This window comes from Pleurodeles waltl, chromosome 3_1 (genome assembly GCF_031143425.1).
Source record: "Pleurodeles waltl isolate 20211129_DDA chromosome 3_1, aPleWal1.hap1.20221129, whole genome shotgun sequence".
Classification (NCBI taxonomy): domain Eukaryota; kingdom Metazoa; phylum Chordata; class Amphibia; order Caudata; family Salamandridae; genus Pleurodeles; species Pleurodeles waltl.
In genome coordinates this window covers 695,796,708-695,822,238 of record NC_090440.1, presented here as the reverse complement: position 1 = coordinate 695,822,238, position 25,531 = coordinate 695,796,708, and the positions used below count along the sequence as shown (strand labels likewise).

Sequence of the window (25,531 nt, the reverse complement as noted above, 5' to 3'; positions counted from 1 at the left end):
ATGGCTGGTAGAAACGCATTGGGGAAGAGCAGTACGGAGTTTACAAGTGTTGGTAATTAATAACTATGTTTAAACAGATTCTGCTTCGCATGCCTCTTCTCCCGTAAGGAGTGGGTGTTTGCTGTACGTGGGGGCTGGCTCTCCTATGCTTTTTTTGTACAAGATGTAATGGTAAAAAAAAAAAAAAAAATTCACAGTGATTCTTGTTATACTTACCATATTTTGTTTAGATGACAGCAAAGTGATAGCTTCTGGAGATTCACCACTGCTAGTTGTTTAGTTAGCATCCTCTTCACAATAATTCAAATTGCAATCATAGTCCATTAGCTGAAAATTGCAGGAGAAGCTTCAAACATCTCTTAAGTTAGCCAAAGCTCATTGTTAAATTAGAAGTATGTTTACTTTTAAGAAAGTAAAACCTTTTTTACCTTAAACTCTGTGTTCTTAACTGAATAATAACATATTTTCTCTTCTTTTTATCAAAGACAATCACTCAGTATGATGCAGTATTTTAATTACTGTTGTCTACAATAAAGTGGCTAGTTTTCCAGCTGTTGGCCAAATAGTACATAATCTCTGTTATCTATTCACTGGCAAAAAAGTAAAGAATCTCTCATATTTAGCCAGTGGTTGGCTAAATAACTGTAACTTCACTATTTATCCAGGAACAGATTAAATAAAGGAGATTATGCTTTATTTGACTACTGGATGGAGGTGTTGATTTAGCCAGATACGTAAAAACACAGGACTCCAGGCTCTGCCAGGGCGTTGGTCATCTTGTAATAGTAATGCAGGAAATAAGAGAGTAAGTGTATCTACACATGTTCAAAAAGTATGTAAACAAGTAAATACTTGGTCTATGCTAGCTTGTTTACAGATAAAACAACAGTAACATCATGTTGGTATATATTTATGTCGGTATAACATTAAAATAAGAAGTGAAGAAATCCAAGTTCAAGTTTATTTATTGTGTCAATCTTACATAGACAGACCGTACTAATAAATGTACACACTTTTTGTCTAAAACACACTTTCAATAGAGAGAGGATTTCAGTTTTGTCAGAATTTATCTTATATCCTGAGATCAGGGAAAAATCTGCTATCTCTTGGAGCAGAGTCAGTATTGAGAGTTCAGGATTTGAAATGTAAAAGAGTATGTCATCTGCATATGCAGAGAGTTTCAAATGTTTCTCACCATATTGGAAACCCTCAATTTTTATATTTTTTCTAATACAGGATAGAAAGGGCTAAGATAAAAAGAAGAGGAGATAGTGGACAGCCTTGATGAAAGCCACGACCTAATGAAAAATATCTAGACATTTTTCTAATAACCAATGCCATTGGAGACTGATAAGGTAAGGAAGAACCAAGATGAAATGGGGTAAGGAAGAACCAAGATGAAATGGGGACCTAAATCATGCCAAGATAAGGCTTTTAATAAAAAAAAAGACCAGTCTATTCGCTCAAATGCTTTCTAAGCGTCTAAGGAAATTGCTGCTAAAGAGTATGAAAGAGTGGATGCTTTGCTAAGTACATTAAAGAATGTTCTAGAGTTATCATAAGCAAGTCTACCTTTGATGAATCTGGTTTGCTCCTTACCTATCATTGCACACAAAAGGGGATCAAGATGCAAGGCTAATAATTTAGTGAAAATTTTATAATCTGGATTTAGCAAAGAGATTGGTCTATAGTTTTTACAAAAAGTATGGTCTTTACTTTCCCGTGGAATATTACAGATAGTGGCTTCTTGAAAAGTTCCCCCCTGTAAATCCTGACTTTGAGAATAATTGAAAAAGCTGTAAAAGTTTGGAAAGTCTGATATTTGAAAAGTTGAGGAAAAATTCGACGTGAAGCCAACTTTTTTGAGAGAACAAAGGGCATTAACATTTTCTGGCAGAGAGATACCTAATTCAAGAGAAGAAAAATTGATTAAAGTCTTATTAGGACTTTATTAGGATTTGGAATTTTCTTCAAATATTTATCTAACTGTAAGGAGCATGGGGTCAACTCAGGAGTATGAAGAAATTGATAATATTTGACAAATTCAGCTAAAATGTCATCATCTTTAAAAAGAGATTCACCTGTATCAGTACTAGATTGCACTATATGACGTTGGTTTTGAACTTTTAAAGAATTCGGAAGAAGTTTTCCCATTTTATTTCGACCCCCATAATAGCGAGCACTAATGGGTAGAAGAAAAGACGAAGCATTATCCAAAGAGATTTTATTAAATTGTAATTTTGCCTGAATAAGTTCTAGTAAATGAAAGTTAGAAGATGAAGAGTAATATTGATGCTGTAAAAGTAAAATCTTTAGAAGTAGAGATTGATGTTTTATTTCTTCTTTTTAGAAACAAAATCAATTATATGTCTATGAGCTGCAGCTTTAAATGAATCTGATAACACTTGTGGGTAAATATCAGAATCATCATTGATTTTGAAGATTTCTTCTGCAAAAGCAATAAACTTAGTGGAAAAATTAGAATCAAGCAACAAAGAGTTGTTAAATCTCCATCTATTGGACTTGGGATGTACCGGCCTTAGATCAGTTTTCAGTTTTACTGAATTCAGAAATATACTAAACTTATTTTAACAGTACTTAATGTTAACCTCTAAGATAACATTTTAAGTGTACAAAGAAATGAGAAAGCTGTTTAACATTTTAAAAGTATTGGGTGGTAAACAAGGAAAAAGGGGGAGGTAAAGGAGTTAATGGAACAAGACCAATGAGAAGAAGAAAGGTACAATTTATGTTAAAAAATAGAAAAACATTAGTTATATTTAAAAACATATAGTAAAATTTTAGATGAAGTAAATCAATAACAGAGAAAGCAAACGCGGATAGAGGGATCAGAATCATGGATAGAATATATAGAATTTATAGAATGATGGGAGAAATCATCATTTTGATGGAGTCAAGACGACCCCACCAAGAAAAATATTAAGGATTCCATAACAAAAGGGATCTGTCAATCTTCTCTATCCAATCAGAAATATCTGCTTCAATTAACTCTTTAATGGAAGAGGTAAACCAAATCTCTAAGTATTTATTCTTGGACGTATTCCGATGAAAGCGAGTAATAACAAACTTTTGTCTAAAACACACTTTCAATAGAGGGAGGATTTCAGTTTTGTCAGAATTTATCTTATATCCTGAGATCAGGGAAAAATCTGCTATCTCTTGGAGCAGAGTCAGTATTGAGAGTTCAGGATTTGAAATGTAAAAGAGTATGTCATCTGCATATGCAGAGAGTTTCAAATGTTTCTCACCATATTGGAAACCCTCAATTTTTATATTTTTTCTAATACAGGATAGAAAGGGCTAAGATAAAAAGAAGAGGAGATAGTGGACAGCCTTGATGAAAGCCACGACCTAATGAAAAATATCTAGACATTTTTCTAATAACCAATGCCATTGGAGACTGATAAGGTAAGGAAGAACCAAGATGAAATGGGGACCTAAATCATGCCAAGATAAGGCTTTTAATAAAAAAAAAGACCAGTCTATTCGCTCAAATGCTTTCTAAGCGTCTAAGGAAATTGCTGCTAAAGAGTATGAAAGAGTGGATGCTTTGCTAAGTACATTAAAGAATGTTCTAGAGTTATCATAAGCAAGTCTACCTTTGATGAATCTGGTTTGCTCCTTACCTATCATTGCACACAAAAGGGGATCAAGATGCAAGGCTAATAATTTAGTGAAAATTTTATAATCTGGATTTAGCAAAGAGATTGGTCTATAGTTTTTACAAAAAGTATGGTCTTTACTTTCCCGTGGAATATTACAGATAGTGGCTTCTTGAAAAGTTCCCCCCTGTAAATCCTGACTTTGAGAATAATTGAAAAAGCTGTAAAAGTTTGGAAAGTCTGATATTTGAAAAGTTGAGGAAAAATTCGACGTGAAGCCAACTTTTTTGAGAGAACAAAGGGCATTAACATTTTCTGGCAGAGAGATACCTAATTCAAGAGAAGAAAAATTGATTAAAGTCTTATTAGGATTTGGAATTTTCTTCAAATATTTATCTAACTGTAAGGAGCATGGGGTCAACTCAGGAGTATGAAGAAATTGATAATATTTGACAAATTCAGCTAAAATGTCATCATCTTTAAAAAGAGATTCACCTGTATCAGTACTAGATTGCACTATATGACGTTGGTTTTGAACTTTTAAAGAATTCGGAAGAAGTTTTCCCATTTTATTTCGACCCCCATAATAGCGAGCAATAATAGGTAGAAGAAAAGACGAAGCATTATCCAAAGAGATTTTATTAAATTGTAATTTTGCCTGAATAAGTTCTAGTAAATGAAAGTTAGAAGATGAAGAGTAATATTGATGCTGTAAAAGTAAAATCTTTAGAAGTAGAGATTGATGTTTTTTTTCTTCTTTTTAGAAACAAAATCAATTATATGTCTATGAGCTGCAGCTTTAAATGAATCTGATAACACTTGTGGGTAAATATCAGAATCATCATTGATTTTGAAGATTTCTTCTGCAAAAGCAATAAACTTAGTGGAAAAATTAGAATCAAGCAACAAAGAGTTGTTAAATCTCCATCTATTGGACTTGGGATGTACCGGCCTTAGATCAAAATCTGTAATAACTGGTGCATGGTCAGATATAACAATAGGTTCAATGGAGGAGCTAATAAGGTTTTGGGAAAGTGATTTTGAAATAAAAATGTGATCTAGTCTAGATAAGGAGCCATGTGCTAGAGAGTAAAACAAAAAGTCCCTATTATCAGGATTACATATTATACATGAATCAACTAAATTACATTGCAATAGGAGTGCCTTAAGCTGTTTATGCATTTTGTGAGGAGAAAATTTGACTGTGGCTTGTCCATCTATAAAAGGATCAATTATTTGATTACAGTGCCCTCCTAGGAGAAAGAAATCATCATTATATTGCATACATTGTTTAGTAACGCTAGGCCAAAAAAGATAGCCTGATTGAGTAGGACCATGAATGTTACAAATAGTCAATGTAACCCCTTTAATATTTAGTTTCACAAAGAGCCATCTGCCATCTGAATCTGAGTCCTGAGAAACAACACTTACTGATAATTTCTTATGGCAAATCAATATCACTAAATTTTTCTTTGTCGATGTAGGAAATGTAAAAACATTACCCACCCAACCTCATTTAAGTTTCATCGCTTCAGGTTCAGTCTGATGGGTCTCTTGTAAAAGGACGAGGTCTGGATTGTATTTAGCTAAATGGGATAACATTCTTTCCCCTTTTATGGGGTTAATAAAACTGTTGACAGTCCAAGAAATAAATCTGAATTTTACATTGCATAACCATATATACAAACGAAAGGTCTTGTGGAATATTTAACTGAAGAAACATGTAAGGCATAGGGAACAAGGATAGCAAAGGGAAGAAAGAGGGAAGGGAAAACAATAAGAAAAAAGATAGAAGATATTAAAAATGAAAAGAAAAGACATTACATTCCAAATAATGATGACTGTAAAGACATACCTGATATGGATGAACAGTAGGGTAGGGGTGGTGACAGCATAGGATGAAGACGGCACAGCAAGGAAACAGAATGCACCAACGGACGAATGATACGAGCAAAGGTAAATGTACAAAAAACGCTAGGAACCTGTAAAAAAGCAACAAATATATTAGCAAATAAGACATATAATAAAATTAACGATATAAACTGTAAATGAAGGGCCATCAGCCACATATCAGTAAATAAAGGTTTACGCTGGGCATGCTAGATGTGAACAAGTCATGCAATCAACGTGTAGAAGGGCTGGCTGTTTCCATAGAACTTATAGAGTGCATTCGTAGAAAATCTCGAAGAGCTGCTGGAGAAGTGTATGAAAATAACAAGCAGGGATGGAAAAATCCAAAACAAGCTCCCAAATCACGAAGTTGTGGACGAAGGTCCAAAAATTATTTTCTTCTAGCTGCTGTAGCTTTTGAAACATCCTGTGAAATTAAGATCTTGCTTCCCTGCCAGGAAATTTGCTTTTAGGATTTTGCTGCGTTAAGAACTCTTGAAAAGTCAGTGAATTCAAGAAAGAAAATTATCACTCTTCTTGGTTTAGATAAAGAAGAAGAGTTCTGGGGGCGTTGGCCTAAACGATGTGCCCGCTGAATGTTCAATATTGTAGAAGATGGTAAGCCCACTAACTGTGGCAAGAATAAAGCAAAAGATGAAATCGAGTCATTTCCTTCAAGACCTTCTGGTAATCCATAAAGGCAAAGATTATTTTGCCAGTTTCTGATTTCCAAATCTTCAGAGAGTGTCTTCAATGGTGCCACTTTCTTCTCCAAAACTTTAATTTTATTTGTTTTTTCCCATTTATCACTAACTCCTTGTCCCAACTCAGAAACTCTCACTTCCATTTGAGACAATTTTTTGTCTAAGTTTTGCATCCGAGAATTAGTTTCCTCAATAAATGGACGTAATGCACATATTTCGTCAAGCACAAGTTCAAGAGAAATCGGTGGATGATATTTTACAAGAGAAGGCGGGTGTGGTTTGCCTTTCTTATGAGTAGTTGTAGATATTGTCTGAGAGATTTTAGGTGAAGAAGAAGACAACGAAGACATCTTTGATGCAGCAAAGGAAGGTGTTGCAGTACAAGTATCAAACTTTAAAATTTAATTTGCGCATATAATGCAAAAAACCTTCATTAAAGAAGAGAGCAATACAGGAACTCCATATATATATTGTTGAAACAGTTTTCGTGTAAAAGTACCAGCAGCTGATATATATTATTCAAAAATAGTTTTAAAAAAAACACGTGGAAGTCCCATAAATTAACAAGAAGTTACATGGCTCATGTGAGGGCAAGAACAAACCACTCACTGAAAAAGCGTAAAACGTCCAGTCAGATTTATACCTTAGATTAGTGAAAAAGAGTAAAGATGCCCACCACCATGAGGAGAATTTGAAAAATCATATTAAAATCTTAAAAAGGAGCAAAGGTGACATCCAAAAAGTTTATAGTTTTCACCAAATCATCCAGTGGTATTTGAAAAGGTAATTTTACCATGAAATGTCATCAAAACGGTTGCGGCAATCGAAACTAGTTTGCGCTAGATGCGCGAAGCTCCGTCTTCAGGCTGCCATCTTGGCTGGCCGTCCACATGCCTCCCAAATGTACACACTTTTAAGATGTGAAAGCTGAATTATAACTAATGATTTATATTTGTTATGGGATTAAGAATTTGCATAGAAATCAAGCTAACATAAAAAATAATGTACGTTTTAGAACATGTGCCCAATTGAGTGACCACCATAAATATGTAATGCTTTTATTAAATGTATATTATTATTAATTGAAGTACACACATTTAGAAAATTATAGTAGTATATAACAACACTGGTTATATGCTATGTATTTCCTTAACTTTGTAGGCCTTAAGCTAGTGAGGTTTGGGCCTAGTTTGCACAACCTCATATTGAATTATATTGGTGAATAAAATAGTGGGAAATGTAAGACTTGAGATTTGATGTTTCTAATGTTCACACCGTGCTGACCAAACATTTTGCAGATGTCTTTAACTTTCTCATTAGAAATGCCTGCTAGAATGTCTTGTATTAGGAGTCGTTACATTGTAAAGTTTGATGCGTGAAACAGCAATGTTCCTAGGAACTAACAAAGGATGCACTGACTAAAGCACGGATGTCAAGAAGAAAGATACCTAACGAGTCTGGCGATGGGAACAGGGAACCAATCATCGGCATGTGAAAGACAGTTTAGTTATGTCTTAGATTTGGGTTTTTATTTCTATTAGACTAATTGTAAATGTATGATTTTCTAACTAATAATGATGTGGGAAGTTCTTTAGGCCATTCTAACTTAGCCTGATCAAACGGAGGAGAAGGTAGCTCATTCTATTCTGTTTGAGGAGCTGAATGGTTCCTGATGACTTTATTTTCTATCTTTGACTGTACTGCTTAAGCTTCTTAATGCTGAATGCTGATCCTCTGGATATTGTTCCTTCCATGGTTCAGAAAGTTTAGAGTCCCCATGTCTGAACCATTCCCTTTCACTGCCCGTTGCTGAAGCTGACTGAACAGATGCCCAACTGATAAATAGAATCACAGCTTGCTGATCCTTATGAGGAGAGGTATAACAAAATGCTACTGCCTATGTTATAGATTTTTTCTTTGTTTCTAGGTACCAACTGCTATTTTGACAGAGCCATAGTTAGATGTTTTTCCAAATTATTCTCTGACAAAAAATTTTTGTATGAAGCCTAAACATGGTTTTCTAATCAGAAGGGTAGTTAGGGAGCCCTGAAATGTTAACTTCCTATTAACAAAGAATTGATGTTATTCATCTGTTAAACCTAGATGTATGCTATTTCATTTGCAGTTATTCTTGTAATTAATTTGTACTGTGACTCTCGAAGGCTCAATTGTCAATGCATTAGTTAAACTGAGATTGTTTATAAGGTTTGGTCAACTGATATTATTCATGTATGCTTATCAGTTGGTGTTGAGATTAATTTACATGACCTTAGCATTGTTAATATAGGGAAATACACTTTCTAACTTTTACATAAAGGTGTGGTTATTTGTGGCCAAATGGGTCCTGGTGTGTGAAGGTTACTGACTCCAAAGAGTATTTGATGATGTTTATTGATTATGATGTTATAATTGCATCGGGTCAAGGATTTGTGGTGGAATCACTCGAAGCGTAGTCTAAAGGTCTATCGAACCTCTAACGCGTCCCCTTATGAATTAAAATTAAAGGACCAGATAAGGACAGACGTGCTAACAAAGATTATTAATATACAACATTATTTAAAAAACAGACCATAACAGTGAGACATACCGATGTTTTTCAAATGGACAGCTTCATAATATAAATACATGAAAGGTACATTCAGTAAAACTGAAAGGAAGGTTAAAATTAAGGGCACCATACAAAATACTAAAAGGTTTGGCATGTTAAGATAAGAGAATCATTAGAATGCTTGCCATAAGGCCCTTCTACTAACAAAGTGCTAGCACCTGGGCGATTAGAGAGACCTTGAGGTGTTAGCTCTTATGCGACCAAATTATTGCAGCCGAACCGAAGTACATCGGATGCTAGGTTGCAATAACAGTTCTGTGCCTGCCAAAGTTACTTTGTAACAAGTGTTTTACTGTTACCATATTATAACTTTATTGCAACTAGTCCAAACCATATTAGCTAAAACAACACAAAAATAAGTATAGGAATTCATACAATGTTAAAGTGCTTCACACAGTGGCCCTACCATTTAGCAAAAAGTGCTAATGCTTGCACTTTAGTCCATCCTTGAATCAGTAAATCTTCTAATAATACGTTATTGCTCCCAGCAATTGTTATGACCAGCAGGAAGTTCATTGATTACAGATCCACATTTCCTTTACCAACGTGACTTGATAGACGTAACATTTCAAGTGAACTTAACCCTACAGGTTTACTACCAATGGCCGGATCAGAATTTCTTCAAGTCAGTCAAATGTCCCCACCTTTATACTGTGGGCAAATCACTGCAGCAGTGGGAAAAAATTAATCTTCTGCTTAAGGAGCTTCAGTTTATGACACATAGATTTCTATGCTGCAATCAGGAAATATTTGTCTTTTTTCAGATTTTTTTTTATGAAGTTATGTCTGCAAGAATAAGGTCTATGGTTTAAATGCACATTACATTATTATTTTCTTCACTCATGAGAATAAATTCATTATAATATTCATGATTGTACTTTTGGGGTTGTAATCCTTCTTAGAAAACCATACCAGGCCTTTGTTTAAAAGTTCCTATTCTGGAACAATCAAGAGCTGGTAGGTGAATAAGAAATCATGTAAAATTGTCAAGATTCTTTTGTGACTTGGCAATTATCCTTTTGCGGTAAAAATGATTCTGAGAAAAAATAGACAGCTCTAAAATACTTTTCACCTGATTTATTTATGGTTGCTGTTTTAGGTTTATGTTTTAGAAGGAAAAAATAGACTTCACAGCTTTTCCAAATATTGGTGTGACATGGACTTAGAAATACATGCTGTGATGGTAAAAAAATGTCCAGGTGTCAACCATTTCTCCTTTTGATAATTTTGAGGACTGGACTCATTTTGGTTTTGAAGGCCTTGTGCTTGTTTTCGACTTTGGTTCAAGTAGGATTGTGCTTGCTTGGTATTTCAGACCTGACCACACAACAGAGGCAGTTGATAAACAGAAACAAACAGGGAGAGCAAAGGCAGGTGGTATCTATCAAACCAACTGTGGACCAACACAACAAACCTAGATTGGTCAGAAACAGGTTGAAGATCCACAAAATCAGCCTTACCAATGTCATCTACTTCCCACCTACTTCTGATATATCTTTATCAACTATGGCTTTTAACACCAAGCTTGATGCAGTTGCCACCATAAACTTTCTTCGGTTTCCGGTAGAGTGCAGATCAGCACATCAAAAAGATGGTATGACTCTGGTGCACTAAATATCCTCCAGATGTCAAAGCTAGTTACAAGTTCTTTTAAAGGAATTCATCAGCTCATCCCGCACCGGAGACAGTATCTTATGCTAAAAAATTGAATCATCACATAAGAGAAATTTTCTCGGTTGTTAAAAGCTTTTTGCATCCACATGTCTGCAATAGAAACGCTCTGCCTTGCAAGAGCTTTGCTTCAGCCTATCATCCTTCTTACTCATCATAGTCTCAATTTCGCAAGCAAGTTCCCCTGTCCAGCCTCCCACTTACTCTGTTCTTACTTCTTTAGCAGAGCCACGCCCAACTTCTCTGACTAGTTTTTTGGCCCTCTCCAGCCTTGAGGGACAATCGCTGGTGTCTTCTGTCAAATCAGTGGTCACCAAGTGCTCCTTTTCTACCTCACGTATTTTCCTTTGCACCAGATATCCTCCTTCCAATGCACTAGATTAATCTGATTTGCAACTCTTCTGTATATATTGAAAAAGCCATATACGATTCCTTTGCTGAAAACAACCTTAGCTGACACTGCAGTGCTCAGCAACTTAGAAGTCATTTTATTGCTATCCTTTCTTTCTAAAATCATTCAGAAAGCCACCAGTCTTCATATCTCTTCTTATCTCAAAATCAATGAATTACTTGATTTCTCAAAATAAGGTTTCCATCCTCTTCACAGAACAGAGACAGCTCTGGTTGTGGCCACTGACAGCATTTGAGTGAAACTGGATCATTGTCTTTCTCCTCTTTCTCCTGCACTCATCTTATTAAAACTGTTAGGAACATTCAATACTGCCTCCCACACAGTCCTTCTAGAAAGCCTGTTTGGGATTGGAATTTGTAAAAATACACTCAACTGGTTAGAGCCATTCATAGTTTCTGTTCCCAAATGGTCTCACTACCCTTGTTTCTGCCTGAACGCACAATTAAATGTGGTGTTCCTCAGGGTTCTTCCATTAGCCCCATTCCTTTTAATATTGACCTTCTTCTTTTAGCATCTCTGATTTGCTCTTTCTGATTTAAGGTAGTATCCTATGATGATGACTATGAGAAACTCAAATCATCAACTCATGGAGAAAGCCCAATCAAAAATCTTTTTTTGGTCCTGCATATGTGCAGTCACCTCATGGATGAACTGCTTCAAACTTAATGGTGACAAGATTGAAGTATTACTATTCGGACAGAAACCCATTCTTTGGCCACCTGAATGGTGGCCCTCAGAACAGGAACCAAAATGGAGGATTGTAACTTCAACCAAAAACCTGGGTTTGGTAACAAACTGTCTTCTACTAAATAGGTTAATCATGTGGCTGAAAACATGCTTTCCTCTACCTCGTATGCTCAAGAATCTTTTCTCTTCTCCGTGACTTGGTCAGATGCACCAATATGGAATATGGTAACTTCCTCTACCTTTCTCTAACTAGTCTTACCCAACTATCTTTTACACTGTCTTCAATTAGGCCAAAACTCAGCTGCCCGGCACATTCTTAAACTTCCTTCCTCTTGTTCCATCTCTTTGCATCCTAAGACCCCACATTGGAGCCCAATAAAGAAGCAATCAAGATTCAGGCACCTCAGGCTAGGCTGGTCTTCATCAGATGCATTATCATCCTCTATCTTCTTTCTCCCGATCTCAAATGGTCTACTCTTAATCTTGTGGTGGTCACCAGTACATGCAGAGTACATCTGGGGGGCCGGTCTTTCTCTTTTCTAGAAGCCAAATTTTGGAGTGTGGTGCCTCTGGAACTAAAAGAGATCACTAAACTCCTTATTTTCCATTGGAAACCCAAGACCTTATTCTTCTGATATTACCGCTCCTTCCACTGCCCCTTTGCCCTTCCAGCACCAGGATACCCCTCTGAGTAATAGCATGCTTTACTGGACCACTGAGGGAGGGGGCACTTACATAAGGCAGTTGGTGATTGGGTGCACATTGCTTCCAGCCACCTACAAGGGGGTAAATTGGGTGGGGAGACAATAAGGTGCTCCTTTGGGGTAGTGGAAGTGCAAGCAGGGGCCAGGTGTGCAAGTCATGCGGGTAAGTTATGAGTGAACTGTCTATACGCTCAGCTGCCAGCAGAAGAAACACACTTTTCCCCCTGTTCACTCAACAGAGTGGGTTTCAGGCATAAATGTGTAGTAGTCCCACTCAATTTAGTTTGGGAATTGTAGGTTCATTTTCAAAATGCTAAGTAGTGTTTAATATGGTCTGGGTACTTTATCTTCTGGACCTCATTACTGTCCTTAATAGCTTTCTCTCAGCAAAAAGTCTGAAAGTCAAAACCTATAAAACTAAAATTCTAATGACAGGCTTGGGGGCTGTGTCCGACTAAATTTGGGTTAGAGAGAATTCTGGGAGAGAAATGGGGGCGGGAGGACCATCTAAGGGAGCATGATAACCAGTAACAGGAACAAAGATCAGGAGGTGGACCACCAGGAGGGCCAAGGCGATCAGAACCAGGAAAATCAGGACTAGAAGGGCCAGCACTATGGAGACCGAAACCACGAGGAGCAGGGTGACCAAAACCATAGGGGACAAGGAACAAGTGGACGAGGAGGAACAGGACCAGGACAAACACTACCAGGGGTACTAGGACCAGACTGAGAAGGATCAGAGATAAGGAGTATGTGGTCCAGGAGCATTAGACCAGAGAGGCTTAAGTCCAGAAGGTACAGTAGGACCAGGTTTAGAAGGACCAAAAGGCCAAGAACTAACAAAATGAGAATGAGGAGTGTCTGAGAGCACCGAGGACAAGGATCGCCAAGTGGAGTAACCTAGGTGGAACTGACCCAAAAGGCACTGTACAAGGTGCACAAAGGTTAGGAGGACCTGGGTCACAGAGGTCAGATCAGGGAGGACTAGGGAACAAGAAGCAGAAGAACTTGGGGTGAGAATAATATGACCAGGAGGCCAGAAAGAGTAAGAAGTACCACTGCAGGAGGGCTGGGAGCCAGGGTCAGAAGGACAAAAAAAGGGTGGACCAAGAACCGGAAAACCAGGAGGCCAAGAGGATTAGAAATGAGCAGGATAGCTAGTGGGACTAGAAGGCTAGGGAAACCAAGGCCATTGTGACCATCACCAAAAGACAAGGTTCAGGAGGATCATACCAAGGCGTTCCTGTCTTTGGAGGACTAAGTCTACATGGACCATGGGTATAAAAATTAGGAACAGGTAAATTAGGTGAACTTGATGAACCAGGGGACCATAACAAGGAGGACCAGGAGGCTAGAGCCAGAAGAATAAAAAGGACTAAGACTAAGAGTCTTTGAAACAGACGGCTCAAGATAAAGAACACCAGGGGCATGGGACCAGGACAGGGAAGACCAGGACAAGAAAGGACCAGGAGATCAGGATAGGCAGGACTTGAACTAAGAAGACCAGAGGGATCAGGATAAGGGCACTAAAAGGATCAGGGCCAAGAGGTCCACAACCAGAACTGTGGACTAAAAACATCAGGAAGAACTGGAACAGGCTAAGGAGACCACGAAGACCAGGAGATGGGGGACCATGGCCATGATGAGAACCTTGTGTAGTAGGACCACGGTGTGTAGGATCAGATAGAACAAGACCAGCCAGAGCCATGAAGGCCAAGGGGACTGGGCAAGGATAGCCAAGAGGACAAGGACCAAAATTCCCTCCCTCAATGAGCACCAAGAGGGCCAGCGCCATTAGCTGCAGGGGGGTCAAAAGGACATTGAACAGGCCCAGGAGGGCCCAGAGCAGGGGGTAAGGACTAGGAGAGTAAGACATAGAAGGACAAGGACATGAGAGGCTAGGTGAAGCAAGGATCCAGCACAACCAGGGGCAGGAATCAGATGAACAAGATCAGGGGGATCAGGAGGACCAGGATAAGAGGATTAAGGTCAAGAAAACCAGGATGTCGAAGGGCCAGGAATGTCCCTGGAAGGACCATGATTTCCACTAGGACCAGGACCAAGAATACTTTGTCTACAAAGATGGAACAAAGAGGACCAGAAGCTAGGGTATCAAGTCCAGGTGGCACCAAATCATAAGAAGGACAAGGACTCTGAGAATTAGTAATAGGGAGGATGAGGTGATAGACAAACTGGAATTAGGGTGAGATGGATTAGGAGATAAGAACATGTTGAATCAGAAGCAGGGGCTGAGGCAACCAGAGCAAGAAGGACAGTAGCTAAGAGGCCTATGGCCAGAAGGTCCAGAGAGGCCACAACCAAGTGGCATGGAAGATCAGGGAACAGAGGCCCATCAGCATCAAGACTTGACATACCAGGACAAAGTTGACTAGGGTGAGGATGAAATGGGGAACCTAGATGACAGGAGTCAGTAGGACTAAGCCAGGTAGCTAGCGCCAACATGGCTAGAAGGAGGAACAAGATGAATGGAAAAAGGAGGATCACGATGCAGAACTAGGCCAACAAGGTGCAGTAGGACTTCGAGAACCAGAAGTATCATTACCAGATATAGAAGTATCAGAAGAATTAGGGAGATCAGGAGCAAGTTTAGTAGGGCCATTACAAACTGGAGCCAAAGGAGTAGGGCTAAGTGGCTGCGAATGATGAGGACAAGGGGAACAAGGAACAGGGATGAAGCCCAGGGCCAAAGAGACCAGGAACCAGAGTGCTGACTACAGCAAGAGGACCAGGACCTTGGATAGGACAATCAGAGCGAAGATGACCAAAGGGATTAGACCTAGACCACGATGACCAGGCCAAAAGTACCCAAATAAGCAGGACCATGGCCAGTTGACCTAGTACTAGGAGGATCAAGGTGACAGGGACCAGGGCCAGGAGGATCAGGGTGACGCAGACCAGGAAGACTAGGGAACACTAGACCAAGAGAACCAGTAAAAGAAGGGCCATGGGAGCAGGACCCATCAGATAGGCAGGACCTGGGTGTTGTGGATCAGGAGCACCAGGACAAAGAAGTAGGGCTGGGAAGACCAGGAAGGACCAAGGTAAAGAAGAGCAGGTCTCAGAAGTGCCAGAAAGGAGCAGGGGCACGAAGAATAGGCCCAGAACCAAGATCCTAGAAACCAGTCAAGTGTGACCGAGAATAGGCAGAGCAGAGCTAGCAGGAGGACCAGGAGGAGCTGAACAACAAATAAAAGAAGGATGTGGGTCAGGACCAGGAGGAACACCAAAACAAGGAGGAGAATTAAGAGGACTGAGGAGCAGGAGGAATTGGTAATTCTAAGCCACTTGTATTTGAATATGTTTTTTATAAATGTGTTTGTCATGCTCCTTATGCTATGTTCCCAGAGACCTTACCTTATTCAACCCACTTCAAGCCCTGATTATAATTTTGTGCTCCAAAATCACAAGCAAAGTGGATAGAAACCCAGCACCATTACACATGAGATGGACCATAAGTCACTGGCAGCCAGCAGTGTGCCCTGATGGTCAAAATGTGAGAGATTTCTCAGGGAATGCAAAGGAGTTCTGAGTGACAGCGGCCACTGTTTGACACTGGCATAGGGGTATGAGAATGAATTGGAGTAGAGGGTCTGAAACCTGGCAGAGGGCTACAAAGGTAGATGGATGAAGAGAGTTGTTTTCTGTGAAGGATGTCCAAAAGGTTTGAAAAACGCAGAGGGCTGAAGGCAGTCAAAATGATCAGTAACTAACCAAGAGGGGCAAAGGGCTCAGTTGGTTTACAAAGGGGAGCTCATATTAGGGGTTCTGTGAAACTTAGAGGGGCAACATAGGAGTTCAGTAGCATGGGACGGTGGGTAAAGGGGTGCATATATTCTTGAAGCACTGAAGGTTTGTAGTACTGAAGTATTATGTCAACAAAAGTGTAATCAGCATTTTCATAGAGTAGCATATGGGCTCCTAGGGGTGGGGCCGGCATAACTAAACTGAGTGCTTCCAGAAAAGTCTGACAATCTCAGAGGCTGGAGGGGACAGATGAGCCTTTATAATTGACTATCTGGACTTTGTGAAAGACAACTTGGACCAGCAAGAGGAATCTGAGAGCCAGTGCACTGGCTTAGGGTTTGTGTACTAGCAATGGGATTACAGGAGCCAGTCGCACTAACGTACGGGCTCTGAAGCTTAGTTGAAGTGGTCTGAGAGTTGGTGCAGGCACTGACTGTTGCTAATGATACGGTAAACACCAGAAGATAAGGGTGTTCTGGGTACCCGGGGTCATCATATGAGTTCAAAATCTTAGTGGCAGTGGGTCAGGGCTAAAGCCAGAAAGGGTAATTGTGTGAGGGTCGGGTCAGTGGTAGGGGTTCTGGAAGAGGTAATCTGGTGTGATCTAAAGGGTCTCATAACTGACAGAGGTATTATAGCTGAGGATTGTTCATGTGATATATGGATTTTTAAAAGTGTTTCCATTTATATTTTGTACTAACATATTTTAACATATTTTAATGTATTATTATTAAGAGAATAGTAACTTTAGCATTTTTTGTCTATGATTTCCCATAGTGGGAGCTCCTCCACATTGGCAAATATCTCCACCTACTTGTGAAAGACATATAAGCCTACACTTAGATCTAAATTAACACTCTGGTACGATGAACAGCAAAACAATATAGATTTACTCATAGAGGTGTAGTAAATATAAACATGAGTACATCTACACATGTACAGTTACTGTTCTGAATTGGGGCCCTTGTATGGAGAGTTGGAAGTAAACATCCAACTGTATAGCTATGGTGAAAGCTCCACAGTGCTAATACAAAGGCTCTGTCTCTGTCTAAACTGTCATCAAAGTGTCTATCCAAATTATTCTCACTCAGGCTTTTCCCTCACGTCTATCCCTTTCCTCACTTTCTGCTTTGGATATAGTAATGCACCCAATCCTATTACTGCAGTGCTGGCTTTAAAGAGAACTCTTCAGCCGTACCCTGAACTAACTGCCCAATCTAACAGATACATCCCGTGCAATAATGAGATAGTGAAGCCAGATGAATGGCTGGATGAACCACATGTAAATACCAAACAACTCAATTCACAAAGTGCCAAGAAAATGAGTTATGAGGACATGGTGGTGGATATTGCAAAGGATATTCAAAGAGTACACAGGGTCCAGGCGAAAATGCCCCTCAATAGGGTAAACCACAGAAAATCTTGGTCTATTTCCATACATACGCAATTAAAGAATGCGTTTTGGTGGTGGCACTAACAAATAAACCACTTTCGGTAGATGTGAGCCCTTTTGAGATCAGATCAGGTTTAGCGTCTATCACCCTAAATAAACAGTGGGAGTTGGGGAAAAGAATTGATACATTAAAACGGTTGGGAGCAACGACCCAATTAAGGTTCCCTGCATCCTTAAGAGTAATAGCAAATAACAAAATGTAGAATTTCAGTGATTGGAATGATGTAGATGATCTGTTTAAGAAACTAGAGAAGGGTAAGCCTCCTTCCTCCAGCCAAGGTTAGCTGGTCAATGAGAAGGCAGTCTCCAAGTCCGGCACGGCGACCCTCCATAGGCGGTAAAGCCGGAATCAACAAGATAGGGTGGGTTCTCCCATGGTATATAGGGATGGGACGGTTTGGGGGAGGAGCGGTAGTGATGGGGAGCACTGGGTAGGGAGCATAAAGGGAAAAAAGGAAATAAAAGGTCCTTGATGTGGAAAGAGAAGGAGTTGGGGAAAGAAGAGATGCAAGAAGGGGGCTCAGGTCTTATTTGGGAGGATGACAGTAAAAGACTTGAAACTCCCTTCTTGGAATGTTAACGGCCTGCGGGTGAAGCGCAGACAAAAGAGGTTGGTGCAATATTTTAAGTATGCCCCATTCGATGTGTTGATTTTGCAGGAAACCCATCTCTCCAAGGAAGAATGTTTTGAGATTTTTCAGCCATACAGATGGATACAGCAGATAGTTAGCTCCAATTATATGGGAGGTAGTAAGGGGTGGGCATCTTAATTAAGAATCATGCTGATATAACCTTTGTTGAGGGCTCAGTAGATAAATCTGAGAGATGGGTGGTGGGGAAATTACTTGCGTATGATCGTGCCTTCACATTGGTGGGATATTATGGTCCCAACAGAGATGATATAGCCACATTGTGAGAGTTGTCACACCCTTTACTGCAATATTGGGACCCTATAATATGGATGGCGGATTTCAATGTTGTATTGAATTATGAGTTGAACAGGTCCTTGCATAGCAGTTCGAGAGTTCATGAGAAAATGCTAGCTCAGGTACGAGTAATGATGACCCAATTTGGACTACATGATGTATGGAGAGAAAAGAGTGGGCTTGAGAGAGGTTATACTTACAACAATAAAAAATATAGACATCAGTCTAGAATTTACTATTTTTTAATAGAAGGTAGCTTAAAAGAGTTTGCGTAATACACTTTGGGGCTCACTTTTCAGACTATTCGGTTATTATTCTGAAGCTTGGGTGGCCAGTAAATAAGGTGGAAAGAAGGTGGACCTTAGACAGAACGCTATTATTAGATGAAGAGGTAGTCGCAGAGTTACAGGCAGAACAATTTTTCAATCTTAGTAAAGGATCAGCCTCACTAGCATTAGTATGGGACACTTTTAAAGCTTTTTTGAGGGAGAGGCTGATAAGGGTAGCCTCATACAGAAGGGAAATATATAATGAAGAGATAAGTAGATTAGAAAATCGGATACAGCAGGTCGACCAGAGATTTGCATGTATGTACCTTGAGAAGGGAGAAGTTGACCAGCTGTATAATCAAGATCAGGAGGCCCGCTCGGAACTGGCAGCGGTTATAGATAAAATGATTAGATTGAGATGTGAGGTTAATAGGCCGGCCCATTTTGAGTATCGTGAAAATAGTGACAAATGCTGGCCTGGAAAATAAAAACTGATATAGTTAGAAATGGGTGGCAGAAATTTGGGATGGAATTTCAGGGGAAGTTGGAAAAGTATGGAGGAGGTGGAAGGAAGCTTCTTTAATTTCTTTAAGGAATTATATACAGAGGATTTAGAAGTGTCATCAGAGTCAGTGAAGAGATGGCTAGGGGAATTAAAATTGGCCGCCCTAAGAGAGGAGAAAAATAAGGTGGTTGATGAACCAATTAAGATGATAGAAGTAGAGCAGGCCATGAAGTCTGGCAAACTAGGTAAGCCACCAGGGCCAGACGGGTTACCCATTGAAGTCTATAGAGCATTGGGAAGTAGTATTAAGAAAACTATAATAATATTATAGAGGCCGATGGCTATTATTACTATCATTTTAAAACCAGGTAAAGACCCTAGAAATTGTGTGTCATATCGCCCAATATCTTTTTTAAACTGTGATTATAACATTTTTGCAAACATCCTGACAGATTAGGGGGGGTCTTATGGGGAAGCTCATACACATAGATTAGAAAGGGTTTTTAAAAGGAAAACATATGCATGAATTGATACACGGCCTGGTAGAGTCAATCAATTTAGCTACAACATGTCAAGTCCCTTTAGCAGTTGTAATGGTTGACGCGACAAAGGCTTTTGACAGAGTCAATTGAAGCTACTTAAACATAGTATGTGAGGTCTATAATCTGGGTGGACATTTTACTAGGACATTACAAAAAATGATTCTCTTACTCCCTCCTTTAACATAGAAAGGGGAATGAGGCAGGGGTGCCCGCTATCTCCGTTATTGTTTGATCTTTATATTGAGCCATTGGCCAGGAGAATCGGAAGTGATGAGAGAATGCCCTCATTTGTGTGTAGGAATCTATCTAGAAAGGTCTCTTCATATGCAGACGATTTGATGATTTATACATCTAATTTTTTTGTGTAGCCATTATAGCTATAGCTCCATGCACGTTATTTTACCACACTAGGCCAGGCCACTGTTCACTCTAACCTAGATATATTTTATTCTGCTTTATTTTATTGTTACAATAGCCACTTTTACGGTCTTGATTTATTTTCTGTTTATCTAACTGTTTTTGCCTAGGCCAGCACTCTGTTCTCAAACAAGACATTCTTTCTCACTCTGTGCTTCTTCCAAAGCTACAGCACGGTACATTGCCGGTGAACATGGTAGAAGTTTAGTCTCCAAGTTTCATAGAAAACACACATCCTGACGTAGGGCCATTTTCTCAGAACATCAGCTGTGTTGTTATAAAAACACTTCCTTGTCCCTTACACGTTAGAAGGAGATTCCAGCCAGAGAACTACGTCTGCATGTTGATTGTCAAATGCTTCACTGCAGCTGTCTTGCAGACCATAGGCCTTTGCTCGGGTATGGGGGATGATGTCTTCCCAGGAGAACTTGAAGGGCAGAATTAGAGCTTAACACGCTGTGCTCCATTATAGCTTAGGTAGGAGTTAGTCTACAGACTGTAGTGACAATATGGTAGTGGTATTCTTATGCTTCCCTCTCCTTGGCACAATTTTAATATTGTCATGTTGTGTCGTCCTGGTTATTGCGGCTCATGCTTTGCTATCTATGATGCAGTTGTATCATTAAAATCATTATTGAAACATATACTGCCTCTGTTTGTCATTGTATATATATGAGACTAAATGTAACTGAGAGAAACGGATGAGACCTGAGTGACCACGGTTTCCCTGAGAAACCAATTATGTCATGAGTTCGGCTGACCAGTCATCCCTGCCCTTGGGTGGAGGTGAGGCACTGCTAGTTGGCCGGAGCAAAACCCAGATTGGAGCGACAGGTGTCACCTGCAGTGGGTCAGGCTCAGTCTCCCACACCACAGGCGATTCTGCTGCTCAAAATCCAGTAGTCTCATTAGAATAATGAGAGCCTACACAGCAGTTTAAGACAGGTTAAACTGGTTTTGGAAGAGCTGATGGTAGAATTTGGGGACTCTCTGGTTATGCAGTCAATAATCAAAAGATGGAGGTTATGGCTTAGAATATGCAAATAAGCAGCCCTATAATTAAAAAGGAGGAGGTTAAATATTTAGGGATCACTATAATGTATGATATCAGTAAATTAGCAGAAATAAATCTTATGAAGGTGATAAGGGATACAGATTACTTAGTGAAGAGATGGTTAAATCAACCCCTAAATATAGGACGGGTTAACTTAATTAAGATGGCGATTGTACCTAAATTCACATTTATTTTCAACTCAATACCATTAATGTATAACAAGAACTCCTTAAGGAAACTCCAGGGGAAAATTAGTAGTTTTATTTGGGCATCGAAAGGAGTTCGTATCACTTGGAAATAGTTGAGAAGAAAGAAAGAGAAAGGAAGGCTGGAGGTATTGGATATGCAATATTACACATGGCCTTTCTTTCTGAAAAATGTGAGGGAGACTTTTAATCAACCAGGTTGTTCGGAGCTGGGGCAGACGTTGATAGCAATGATGGAGGAAAGCAAGTTGCAGTAAAGCTTTTTACATAAGTTTGGAGACCTTAAATTCTTTAAGTGAGTCCAATTTAAGGTGTTACAGGATTTAGCAAAATGTTGGTATGCGGTTAGGAGGGCTACAAACCTGTCATACTATAAAACCTGTCATACTATAGTGAACAGGCCCATGTTTGGGACTCCTCAGGTACACCGGAGAGGACCAAGGACACTTTGGCAACACACTGAAAGAAGCAGGATCCTCACAGTTGGGACAATTTTGTTATAATGGAGAAGTCAGGCCATATGAAACCCTTAATGGGGAGGCAGAGGGTAATCTGTCCAAATTTAAATATTTCCAGATAAAAAGCTGGGTGAGGAATTTGAATGGGGAAGTGGGGGGTACTAATAATTTGGAGGACAAGATGCATTTGGAAACTTCGTTGAAGAAGGAAGTGGCTAGATGGTAAAGGATGATTATGGATATTGTGGACAGAAAATTTACCCTTCTGGAAAAGTTATGGAAAGAGTGCTTGCCAGAGCTTCCGCGAAGAGACCTATGGCAAGTATCTATTATACTTTTATATAATACAGTTAAACCTGCTGCGTTCAGAATAAATCATTTATTTTCAATCCATATAGTGTTTTGGACAACTGCAAAGCTCTCCAGACTGGACCAAGGCAACACGGTCAGATGCAAAAAGAGTGGGTCGGCGTCTGCAGATGATCTACATACATTTGTGGAATGTCCACAGCTTAGTAAGTTTTGGGAAGAGGTTGGTGAAGCAATCAGTGAAATACTCCCCATAAGCTCTAATGTAAGCATCCAGTTAGTTATTTTTGGATGTTTGCATGAATCACCGATGACTAACAGGGATGGCTCTAAATTGCTTTTTTATATGACGCATGTGGCAAGAGGGGAGATTTGTAAAAAATGGATCTTCCCTCCTACTTATTCAGACTGGAAAGACACCTTAATGTTTTAATAGATTCAATGTGATAAATCAGAAGTGGTGGGACAACTAAGTCAGTCACTGTAAGATAAACAAACAGTGTAAGTGATTTAGGACTACATTACTTTCCTACAAATGTCCTTCTTTGTATACCTATATTATGCCCTAGTCACAGGAGTATTGTTGGTCAGATGAGCTTCACATTCTGCTGTTGAAGGCTCTCAGTTTTAGGGGTACATTATATGAAGCTGGCCTATTATATAGTGTAGCTCCAGTTAATATCAGAGTGATTACCTATGATTATTCTTCCACAAACATCTCATCATCCTTCTGATTTAACTGCTAATGCTTTATTGAAGTCCAGCTCAGAAAAACAGTCTGCTTTTCAGAATTATACGTTAGTTAACAGAAGTACCCAATAATTCCCACTCCCTTAAACACATGTAGAATAGTCCCACCTGCCAATCAACTTGTTAGACAATGTGTCTCTGTTTAACAAATGTAGCACAAAAGGTATGCAGTTCCTAAAAAAGGAGGAAAAGAAGGGGGCATATTCAAAAAATGTAACAGAGGAATTATGCAAAGGGGGGCCAAGAAAATCAAGCAGGCTTCTCTAAAAATATTATATATATATATATATATATATATAAATATATATATATATATATATATATATATATATATATATATATATATATATATATATATATATATATATATAGTCCTTGCTGGGAAAAATAGGTGGCCAATGTATTTATGGAGCCCCTGGGAGATAGGTGGGGCAGCCCAGGGGCTGAATTTCAGGAAGTATACTACCCCAGTTAAACTGCAATCAATGGAGGATGCAAACAAGGGGGTTCACAAGTATGCTGTAGATGGACATGCAAGAACACCAAGGGGTAAAAATACTGCTACAGGCCCATTTCACTCTGGTGGGGATGTCATCATTAAGGCCAGTTGAATGGGAGGCCAAATGAAATATCCAGCTGTATTTCCTCCTGAACAAGGACTTTTTGTTTGCATCAAGGAGTGCTTCTAGAAAGGTCCACCACACATAATCGGGGGTATGGGTTTGGCTCAGGTAGGCTGCACTCATCCTGGTCGTGTTTTTTTTGCAGCAGATCCCACTCCAGTGTTCCATAACCCTGACATTCACTGGCATTCTGGTCATACCAGTGTAGCAGTTTGTGCAAGGGCAAGTGATCATATAAATGCAGTTTTTCGTGTTGCATTTGGTGTGTGTTTTGTGTATCCAGTTGTGAGTGTGGTCAAAGCTTATTTCTTTGGTAGGTTCAGTGAAACCACGCACACCACAGGAACCACAGGGATAGTGTCCTGATCTAATAGCCCTCCATGGTCTGGTGTGAATAATCATGTCTTTGATGTTATTAGTACACTTAAAAGCAAATTGTGGTCTGGTGGGACTGAAAGTGAGCCTGTGTGTAGAATGGGCCAGTGTTTCTGATTTTACTGGAACTAGGAGTAAATGCCGTAACACAGGCGATTATTTCTTCTTGTGGGCAGACCCGAGGTTCCAATAGGGCTGCTTGGTTATTATTTCTCACTCTTTTACATGTCAATGTCAACTTTGTGAGAGGGATAATACTGAGCTTTCAAGTTTGTTGCTGTGCCTGTAATTCAAAATCTGCCGTATTGGTGCAATTGGGACGTTGTCACAGGAATTGGCCAAATGGGCGTTTATCCGTCAAGGATATGGGATGCTGGCTATGATATTGAAGTAAACTGTTGCAATCAGTGGGTTTGTTATGGGTAGTGGTCTTAAGGAATGGGAGGCTGGTGTTTGAAATGTTCTTAGTGAACTTTAGAAAGGGGTTCAATGTGTTAACCCATTCACTGAAGTTCTCGCATTCCATGAGGTCACCCTGAAAATAATCAGGATGTTGTTGATATATCAACATATTTGGAGGATGTTAGTTGTGTAAAGATTACTGTCACAGACCATATTCTGCTTTTCACAGTTTGCCATGTACCGATAGGCCAATCTTAGTGCAAAGGTGCTTCCCATAGAGAATATGTTTAATATATGGACATTTTAGTGTCCTTGAAACAAATGACCGTAGAGAGGCATTAGGCCCTTTCTGGCAGGGGATAAAAAAGTGGTAAATTGAGAGCTCGCAGTTCTTGAAAATTGATATGCTTACAGGTGGTCTCTGAATCTAGTATCCGAGTAATGATTTTTTATCTGAAATTGATGCCATGGGCAGACAAAAGAACAATTATTTCCTGGGAGAACTGGAAAAGAGATTCCTCCCCTGTCCACTCATGTGAAGCCAATAGAAGCTGAAGAAATCTAACTATGGGGGGGCTTCTTCTTCAAGTCCTAGAAGTTATCAGGCAGTATCCTCTGCCGGATCCAAAGTTTATCTTTAACGTTCTAGGTTGCTGCCTGTGAGCCCTTGAATGATGGGTAGTGTGGCAAGCTATTGAGCCTTACTCCAGTAGGTGGTAGGATTAAAAAACCACATACAATAAGATGGTAAATAACATTAAAGCCCACCTGCAACTGAGGGGCTGTTTCATGAACATGTACACTTGTGCAGGGCACTGAAGTGTGCCTGTTTTTTATGTGATTGCACTGATCCAGGCACTAACATTTAATTCTGAATTTCTCTGTTAGTGAATGACCTGTAGACAACACAGCTCAGAAACAGGGAGAGACAAGCACTGATCAGTCTTTCCAAGTTGTGCTGTCTGTAGTCCATGCACTATGAAGAAATTATTAATCAACTTTATGCACGTTAGATGAAATGCAGGTGCAGAGCCATGCCCTGTGCAAATGCATATGATCATGATACTGCCTCAAAAACCTGCCAAAGCTTTCTGTGGCTAAAATCTGACCACCAAATATTTTTATAGCTCCTACAAGTTTGTGCTATATTTGCTATAATACTGGATCTATTGGAAGTG

At 39.5% G+C, this 25,531-nt stretch overlaps 1 long non-coding RNA gene across 1 annotated transcript in view; it reads right to left on the bottom strand.

The window, feature by feature from the left end:
• Window positions 1-222: 222 nt before the first annotated feature.
• Window positions 223-25,531, bottom strand: part of LOC138283250 (uncharacterized) — a 233,505-nt gene continuing 208,196 nt past the window's right edge. The window contains exons 3-4 of the long non-coding RNA XR_011201151.1: window positions 5,479-5,605; window positions 223-327 (exon numbers count right to left, since the gene is read on the bottom strand). This is a non-coding gene — a long non-coding RNA (uncharacterized lncRNA). The remainder of the gene's footprint in view (window positions 328-5,478; window positions 5,606-25,531) is intronic.